At 32.5% G+C, this 10204-nt stretch overlaps 2 long non-coding RNA genes across 6 annotated transcripts in view; both read right to left on the bottom strand.

Annotated features, from left to right (window-relative positions):
- Window positions 1–2897, bottom strand: part of LOC106778049 — a 7718-nt gene extending 4821 nt beyond the window's left edge. Inside the window, exons 1-3 of one of the 5 annotated variants that reach the window (XR_002670117.1) lie at window positions 1753–2893; window positions 1037–1093; window positions 414–528 (exon numbers count right to left, since the gene is read on the bottom strand). This is a non-coding gene — a long non-coding RNA (uncharacterized LOC106778049). Of the gene's footprint in view, window positions 1–413; window positions 529–1036 lie in introns of all 5 variants that reach the window. The other 4 variants (XR_001377006.2, XR_002670115.1, XR_002670116.1 and 1 more) reach the window with 4 other exon arrangements.
- A 1946-nt stretch (window positions 2898–4843) lies between these two features.
- On the bottom strand, window positions 4844–7265 carry LOC106776527. The gene is made up of 3 exons (XR_001376905.2): window positions 6665–7265; window positions 6226–6446; window positions 4844–5454 (listed from the first exon to the last, which is right to left on the bottom strand). It is a non-coding gene; the product is annotated as an uncharacterized LOC106776527 (long non-coding RNA).
- Between the last annotated feature and the right edge of the window lie 2939 nt (window positions 7266–10204).

Below are 10204 nucleotides of genomic sequence, written 5' to 3' on the forward strand. Positions count from 1 at the left end.
TCATACTAATAACTTCAATATTAGTTTGTCCCTGCATCTCAGAATTTCCTTCATATTTTATTCACATGTAATCATCATTGTTGCATGCAGTGTTTATGTCTTTGTATTCCAACAGTAAAGTGTGTTTAAATTCATAAACTTGTTAATTAACATTTATTCTAAATGTTTTTTTAATAATGTATGCCAGTGTATTAGATTCCTCTATTAAACAAATATACTAAGTTTTGGAAATTCATTTAGATATTGGAGTATAATTTAAGGTCCTGAAATTTAATTGCAGAGTAACTCCTCCAACTCCATCAAATGATATAATGATCTAAAAGTATGATTCATAGTACAAGACGATTACGTCTTACAAATGAAAAATAAGCATAGCTATTTACCCCACATTATCAATCATCAAACAAACTAACCTGCTAGGTAAAGAACTTTGTATTTAGGCTTTGAGTGTTCTATAAAATATGCATAACTTGGAGTCACGTATCAAGATTATTTTTGCAAATCACCTAACTGTTAAACAACAATTTTCTGCATTATTATAAAGATTTATTACTTAATCATCCAAAAAGTAGGTATAAACAGGCAGAAAAAAAATGACATGTTTCCAACATTGACAATGCTACCAAGAATTATATTTTCAGTATTTTGAAAAATATGCATTGATATTGTTTAGTTTTCTACAATTTATTTTGTATATAGCAACAGGACATAAACTTATCTATTTATATTAATTTAAATTTTGTATAAATTTATTTATTATGATGAAAATTAGAAGGGTCCAGATTACCTTGAAGAATGGTTATAATAAAGATATTTATATGGTTCCAAACAGGTTCATAACTAATAAGTGGTTATAATAAAAAAAACTTAACAGGACCATTAAGCATTGATGCAAACAGAGCAACCCAAATATCAGATGATTCATGCACTTGCAATATTCAAAAGCAACAAAAAAAAAAACAAATTAAATTTAAAGTAATCTTCAAAAGCTTTATTCTTGAAATTTTTCATAACTTATAAGAGAATATGGTCTTACAAATCCTTTAACAGCACTAATTGCTTCACAATCCTTCTTAACTATTTCTAGTTTTTCCTGCATCAAAACCAACTAGTTATGTAACATGAATCAAATTAGATACATTATAGTTATATGTACTACGTGTCAAATGCTAAGGAAACAAGAGACTTTTGATGCTAATATATATGATTGATGATGACTTGGAGAAAATTCGCAGTGAGATGCTGTCAAGCGCAAAAGCTCCTCATCAGAAAATGAAAATTATTAGCCAAGTGAAACCACCAATTGTTGATAAACTTTAACTGGTTCAAGGTAAGTCTGTCGTCAATAATGCAGTTGTAGGATCAAAATTTGATAAGCAAACCCTTGGAGAAGAAACTAATTTGTTTATTGGGAGTAGAAATTTAATTGATTGAAAAAGAGACNATGAAGTGATTTTAGACTCGAATAAAGATATAATGGAACTAATGTAGAATTGACCAAACAAACACAAAATCCATGCCNNAATTNATTTGAAACTCTTGCTTCACATGAGTCTACCAATGCAAAGTTACTGGTGACCGAAGGACATGTAGTAAGGAATGCAGCTAAAACTCCTTAAGTTGCAATCCAAAGTACATATTAAATTTAAAAGGAAATGTAAAACCATATGAACCACTTTCTTACTGCTTCTTAAAACAATTTACACTGACAGTGACAACATATGAAAATGTCAAGACATGCCAAGTACTTACTCATGATCCTTGGCCCACCAAACTTTGACCNGTAAACTCACAAGGTTTTCACCATGTTCCTCCGTATCATACTCTTGATACAACAACCAGGTAATTGGAAATCAATGCACGCGAATGAAATTCTGGAACATGCCAGATAAAAGACTTTTCCAAATAAAAAGTTCCCCAACGAATATAACCTTAACATATCAATAACAAGAACTGTCAATCAAAAGCTGGAGACCCCATTTGCCATCAACATCAACCAAATCACAAAAGAGTAGCGAAAGCAAGTTGTTTGAGAGTGAAAAAGTTAGGTACCAACGAGAAGAGGAGAGTTTGAGGAGAAGGTCCTGGAGACCGAAGGAGCCCAAACCCTTGGGGGAAAGTGGGAGAGAGCAAGGGAGCGACAATGGGAAAAGGGAGCTCGTTTCAGAGGAAGGAAAATTGTTGTGGGCGGAGCACTTTGCTGGCAACGGAGGCTTCCACCGAAAAAGGGTCTCCGGGAACGGACTTGGCCCAACCGTCGTGGCACTACGGCGAGGCCACGTTGAGGTCCCAGAACGCCGAATCAATGCCCGTCCTAAGCCTCACCATTGACGAGTGTGAGTGAGTAAATTTTTCATGGGCTTTACTCACATTACCCTATTTTCCACGGTTTTAAAGAAAACTCCAACAAAAACATAATGAGAAAAAAAAAACATTTCATCGAAAATATCTTAAATTAGGGTTTTCTGATCTTCCAATTTTAGGGTTTTATGAATGAACCATGAGAGAAGCTATTACCAGATGGACAGATGGAGTGACGCCGAGGGGGACTTATGGACAGAAGCAAGCGAGAGCGAATGAGAGCCAAAGGGAGAGATTACGAAAGGGACTCATGGCGAGACGGTGGCATGGACTGCCGGCGATGGAGAGTGATGGTGAGAAGGGACTAAGTTGAGAGTGAACGAGAGTGGAGGCAAGGGGAGGCGCTGAACTGAGAGTGAGCGAGACTTTGTATGTCAGTGAGAGCTCGAAAGGGTTCGTATATCTCTGAAGAAGGTGCGGCAATGAAGGAGAAGAAACCCTTTAGGGTTCATCCTTTGAGAGAACTTGAAATAATGACCACGATTAGTGATAAATTTTGAATGAAATTTGTAAAATTTTTAGATTTTGAAAAATTGAGGGAAAAGGGTGATTGTAAGAGAGGGAAATAAATTGTAATATTTTTAGAATTTTGAAAGTAGTGGAAAAAGGTGATAATAAAAGAGGGAAAAGAATTTTTAGATTTTAATTTTAAATAATTATTTCTTTTACTTACATATGGATGATGTTTTTCACATATTTTCTCATTTTAACATGTTAAATTTATATATAAATTTTATATACGGAAAATATCAGTATATAAAATCGGTATGTAATTTATTTTTCAAAAGCCGTATGTAAAATCCGTATATAATATCTATTTTATATACGGATTAAAATCCGTATATAAATATTTGTAGATAACTTGCAATTTTCTTGTAGTGAAGGCTTCTGCTCAGAACACTCAAGCATAGTTATCCAAGGACCAATAAATTTGTAAGAAAAAAATGTATTAAAGAACTATTTTAAGAAATATCAGCATGTAACTTTTTCTAGTGTGCAAAGTTATTGTTTAAAATTTTCAGTTGTCAATTGTGTTGGGTTGTGTTTTCATGAGGACATGAAATAATTGAAGTTTGGGNNAGTTGATAAGTGTGAAAAATACTTGTTTTCACACTTATTTATTACCTCAAAGTTGTGATTATTCATGAAGTATGTGTTTTCCTCATAGAAAAAAAAATTAGGAAAGTTGTATAGTTCTTTGTAAAGAAAATTAATACATAATTAGAGTGTTGTCAGAAGTTTCTCACTAAGCCAAGCATCATGCTCCTAACTTGTAATGAAAGTTGGAACTCAACGGTGTCCCACCACTGTTCAATGCCAAAGCATTCATAAAACTAAGCACTCAACCAATAGTACCAAATATTCTCAAAATAGTTTTAAGCATGAAAACTTGTACCACTCGAATGAAAACTTGTACCACTCAACTAATTACTCATATTATAACTCTCTTAAACACGCAATATGATCCAAATTAACAAATCATAATTCAAACAAGTCACGACACACAATTCACAATCAATCATATTTATCACAAAACCAATTCATTAGAAATCAATCAATGACATGCACTCATAAACTTAATAATATTAGTATGAAAGACTTAAGTACTAGTTTCTCTTATCTAAACAGTTCAAAGTCGTTATAACATCCTCAAACACAAAAAAAATCTTATTTGTCTCTATTAATGTATTTTAAAACTAATTGTATGAATACAAATATTGATTTAAAATTTTGAAAGAATTAAGATACGAACTATACTTGATTATTAAAGAATGTTTTTTCGAATTTGGAATATGTTTTCAAAAGTAAATTTTAACACAAACAAACTTTAGCTAGTTGGATAATGTGAGAACAAACTTTAGCTGGTTACGTTAAATTTTGTAATAATATACTGTGAGGAAAAAGATATGAGAAAAAGGAAGAAGGGAGTTCGGAGTTAGAATAGATTATATAATTAGATTAAATATAGGAAATAAAGATGTAAGGAAAACAATAAAAAAGAAACCTTCAGTCATAATGTTGATGTGAATTCATATCCTATATAAGAGTTTTTCTTTTTAAACACCATACTATTTTGTAGAGGTAATTAATTTAAGAAAGTATAATATATAAAGTATATCATAACAAATAAAATTGTTAAGATAGTATATTATAACAAGTGCCTAACATGGTTTTATTAAGATTTTTGTATAACAAGACAGTAGATAAATTGATGCTAAATTTAAAATTAGACATTTTATGTGACCTTCATTTTTTTAACAGTAACTTTAATTTTTTATAATACATATTACTAAATTAAACATATAATAATAAGTTACTGAACAGTCACTTTTGTTAGGCATACGTTAATTGTTTTTTTTCTAAATTAAGATGAATAATTTTATACATAATATATTTGGCGGATTAAATATTATATATTTCATTAATATTTAATTTAATTTAATAAAACATTAATTAAAAACAAAAAGAGTGAAAGATGAGCTGGAAGTGGAAGCAGATGGAAATGTAGATTAAAGATAACTGTCCTTCTTGAGCCCCTCCCGTACACTGAGGACATAGTTAACATGATAAAAACTATACACTGAGGACATTGTTAACATGATAAAAACTATGCCGAGTCAGTCCGTTTCCGATTTTGATTCCCGTTTCAAGAAGACTTTTTTTCTCAAAACTCTTTAAAACAATTACTCTTCACATTTCATCATCTTCTCATTTCATCAACTTCACCGAAACTTATCTCAAAACCTTCGAGTTTCTTGAAACTCTTTCGTTGCGATGTTTATTTGATCACTGCCACCATAAATAACGTCTACTGTGCTGTGATGGTGGAATGCACGATCAAGTATCTGTAACTCAATTTTTACCATCATAGTCTCTTATATCACCAAGCCGTAAACACCATACGACGAGTTAGGATTCAGCATATGAATAGTTCCGGATCTAGAGAAGGAACCTTGTGTTCTCAGTGGAGTTGGAGTAGTGGAAAAGGGACATTGAAACTTCACTTTTGGATTTACAAGTGAGGGAAAGATTGACCTCTATAGATATTAGAAGGAATGTCATCGTCAAGCTTTGAACTTTTTGGGAGGAAGCCTGTATCATAAAATGTTCAATGTCAATTTTGAAGATCAACATAAAAATAAAAAGTATTAGTATCATAAATAGTTGGGATATGAGTGAAAAAATATAATACTAACTATGTCAACTTTAAATGTTTTTCTTTTTTATTATGGATTCGGATTAGAATTTTTAGACATTATTTATTTTGTATTTTGAAATGTGTGAGGTAAGTAAATTTTTAATAGTAAATAGTTTTCTTTTAAAATGTGTAATATTATTAAATCATATTCGAAAAGAAAAACCTGTTATAAACTTATAAACTTATTCATGTGGTGGATGCTCAGAGATGAATAAAAATCAAACAGTGAGGACCAAAACACGCTGTAATAAATGTAGAGAAGATTCACAGCAGAGTGGCAGATACATGTCAAGGAATTATTGGCACCATGAAATCAATGGTTTAGGACAAAATAAGCTCGGATTAGGATGTAAAGTTTAAGGTTTCGGTTTGTAAGAGCATCCTAGAAGATGATTTCTATGTTGTCCATGTGTCTAACTTATGTATGCTTCTTAATGTGTTGCAACAATCTCACAAATAAACCAAAAACAAAGATGAAGACTGGTTTGGATAGGACGGCACCACCCATTTTCACTCAAAAGCATATCCTTAAGATATAAACCATAGAAAATTTTATCCAAATCATCATATCGTAGAAAGATATTGGAAACATGCAGTCTTTTCTAAATAGTCAAAAGGAGTCTGTCATTATAATAAGAAATTATAATAGAAAAAAACACAATTACCTTAAAGAATCTTTAACCAAGGCTTACAACTTCTCAGAAATGCAATTTCCAACCTTTTCAACTTCAACAGTTGTTGGTAAAGAATCCTTATCCAGCAGCTCCCCAGAAATGCAATCCTCAACCTTTTCAACTTCAACAGTTGCTGGTAAAGAATCTTTAACCAACATCTCCCCAGAATTCTTAGCAGCATCACTGATACACTTCTGAACCTCTGTTGGACACTGAAAATATTACCAAGTTTAAATTCTAATTATTATGACCATAAAATCAAACCAATAAGTATGTGTTTAAATTTATAGATATGACCAATAAATTAGTAATTATCACACAGAACAATCTTATTCATCAGATGACACATACTATCTTCTCAAAACATTAAAGCATAAAATCTCAGATGATAAAAATGATTTGGGGATTATTACAATTTAAGAAAACAGACCTCCTTCTTGGTTTGGTTGGGGATCCATTTTACGGTACAGGCTTCCTTCCAAAAAGTCCGATGATGGCATCCTTTCCAATATCTATGGGGTCAATCGCTCCCTTACTTGTAAATTCAAAAGCGAAGCTTTAATGTCCCTTCTCCACTCCTTCTACTCCACCGAGAACAAAAGACTCTCTACTCTAGAACCGAAACATCCATACGCGGAATCCTAATTCGTCATATCGGCTTGGTGATAGAGGAGATTGTGACGGTAAAAATTGGGTTGCAGATACTTGATTGGGCATTCCACCGTCACGGCTCAATAGGCATCACTGATGGTCACAGTGACCGGAGACGCATCGCAGCGAAAGAGTTCCTCAAGGAACTCGAGGGTTTTGAGATGGGTTTCGAGAAAAGAAGTCGTTTTAAAGAGTTTTTGAAAAAAAAAAAGATCTTTTTGAAACGGGAATCTAGATCAGAAAAGGGATGACTGAAGCATATTTTCTATCGTGTTATTTATATCCTCTGTGTATGAGAGGAGGCTCCCAAAAAGGAACCCTAACAGGCAGACTCTCCATCTGCTCCCACTTCCCCTTCCCGCTCTTCTTCCACTCTTTTTCTTTTTAATTTCAATACCTAGTGGAATTTCTTAACTTTAATTTTATTTTATATATATATATGGTGATAATTATTTTAATTAATGTTTTATTAAATTAAATATTATTGAAATATATGATATTTAATCAGTCAAATATATTGTATAAAATTATTCATTTTATTTTAGAAAAAAACAATTACGTATGCCTAACAAAAGTGACTGTTCAGTAACTTATTATTATATGTTAATTTATTAATAATAGTAATATGTATTATAAAAAATTAAAGTTACTGTTAAAAAACGAAGGTCACATAAAATGTCTAATTTTAAATTTAGCATCAATTTTATCTACTGTCTTGTTATAAAAAAATCTTAACAAAACCATGTTAGGCCCTTGTTATAATATACTATCTTAACAATTTTATCTACTGTCTTGTTATAATATACTTTATATATTATACTTTCTTAAATTAATTACCTCTACAAAATAGTATGGTGTTTAAAAAGAAAAACTCTTATATAAGATATGAATTCACATCAACATTATGATTGAAGGTTTTTTTTTATTGTTTTCCTTACATCTTTATAACAAGTAAAGTTTGTTTGTTCTCATATTATCCAACGAGCTAAAGTTGTCTTAAAATTTACTTTTTAAAGCAGATTTCAAATTCGCAAAAACATTATCTTATAATCAAGTATAGTTCGTATAATTCTTTCAAAATTTTAAATCAATATTAGTATTCATACGATTAATTTTAAAATACATTAACAGAGACAAATAAGATTGAGATGTTATAAAGACTTTGAACGGTTTAGATAAGGAAAACTAGTACTTAAGTCTTTTTATATTAATATTATTAGATTTAATACTTTTGATGGTCTCTATTTTCGTAAGGTTTGTTCGATTTGGTCCTTATGTTTTTTTTTTGTGTTCAATGTTGTCTTAAAAAATGTATTTTATGTTCAATTTAATCCTTTTTGCAGACATCGTTTAAATAGTCAATAACAGACAGTCCAAGTGTGTAAAACAGTAACGAGTTGGCATATAACTGCCTACATGGATTCCCTCGAGTCACAATGAGGTGGATTTAATCATATTGAAAGAGAAATTGCAGATACTATTAGGGTTTTTGGTTTCAAAAATAAATTAAGGGTGCTTCAAATGAAAGTTTTTACCCCTAATTAGTAGCGAATTCTGGAACATTGGGAAGAACATAACTCACAGCTTGTTGAAATTGAAAGTGTTGATCCTTGGCAGTGAGTTATTCATTTGTATTCTCGTAATCTAAGCTTTGTGCTGTGCCATTCCTCTGTATGATTTTGTTGAACAATGTTTTATGTGGATAATGTTTTAAATGTGAGTGTTGAAAATTTGTGCGAACTATTTAGGGCATTGTTTATGTTGATTGTTGATTGTTTATGGTAAATGTGGGTGTTTTATGTTGATTTGTTGTTTTATTGTTTATGATTTCCCATTTACCACTTACTTTTAGTGTTTAAATAGGACTTACTTTAACGATTTCCATAGTGGTCTCATGCCCATAAAATTCATTTTGTAGGGTAGCGTTTAGAATGTTTGAGGATACTTTTAATGTTGTGGTCCACCATGGTGGGACCCTAGTTAAGGATACACCTTTTCAATATGTTGGTGGGGGAAGTCGCTTATTGGAGTATGAACCCTGACAAATGGAGTTAATTCGAAGTGGTAGATTCCATTAAGGAGTTGGGATATATTAAAGTCTCTGAGTTATTTTATTCCATTGAAAATTGTCTGCATAAGTTGTATGATGACATAGATGCAATGAACACGGTAGGCGTTGCCGAGTGTGTTGGGGTAGTTGACTTATTTGTGGTCCACGATGTGAATGATGAGTCAGAGATTATTCTTGAAAGAGAATTAAATGAAGAAGTTTATTTGCTCTGTCATTGAAGTCTAGACAGTGAAGATAGCCATGTAGGTGGGAATGAGGATGATAAAGTGGAGGTGCAAGGGAAGAAGATAAACTAAAGGTTCATGGGGAGGATGATGAAGTTGTTGTGCATGTGGAGGAGGATGAAGCGGCTGTGCATGTGGAGGAGGATGAAGTGGATGTGCATGTGGAGAAGGATGAAGTGGTTGTCCATATGGAGGAGGATGAAGTGGTTTTACATGAACAGGACATTGGGGTGGTGGAGGAGGAAGTTGTGATTGAACAATACGGGTAAGGGGGGAAGAAGTAGTCATTAAAGAATGTACTTTAAGTGAGGATGATGATGCAAGACTAGTTGATGAAGAAGAAGAAGTGGATGAAGAAGGAGAATAAATGGATGAAGGACAACTCGAGGAAGGAGAAGTAGATGAAGGACTAGTTGATGTTGATAAAGATATTGATGAAATGGTAGATAACATTGTAGAAGGTTCTGTGTCAATAGAAGTTAGGGAAAATGACAGTGCACATAGGCAGACAAACCTAAATGATAGGGGTTGTCTAATGATGAATGGGACTCAGAATTTTTGGACAATCCAGAACAAAGTGGAAGTAAGGATGAATGTGATGAAAGACAAAGTTGTGGTCCATTTGGGACATGTGTTAAGCCAAAAAGTATGTCAGAGTACAAGTGGAAGTGGGAACAAAGTTTAGTGATAAAAAAGACTTTATGGAGGTTGTTAGAAGTTATGCGGTCCATACGAGGAGAAATTTGAAGTTTGTTAAGAATGATAATAGAAGGGTACAAGTGAGATGCTTAGGTGCCCAAAAAAAATATGAATGGATGGCTTACTGTGGATACTTAGAAAACGCAACTTCAAAAGATGTCGTCCCAAATCAGCCAGCGACAGTCCAATCTTCAATTTTAAATCAATCAGCCATTGCACTTTCAGCCCAATTCCAAATGTGGCAGCCATTTCATACCAACGATGTTCCAGACCGCACAACTTTATTAATTGGAGCCCAAACCACACCAGCCCAAAGCGTTCCAGC

Source organism: Vigna radiata, chromosome 11 (genome assembly GCF_000741045.1).
Source record: "Vigna radiata var. radiata cultivar VC1973A chromosome 11, Vradiata_ver6, whole genome shotgun sequence".
Lineage (NCBI taxonomy): Eukaryota > Viridiplantae > Streptophyta > Magnoliopsida > Fabales > Fabaceae > Vigna > Vigna radiata.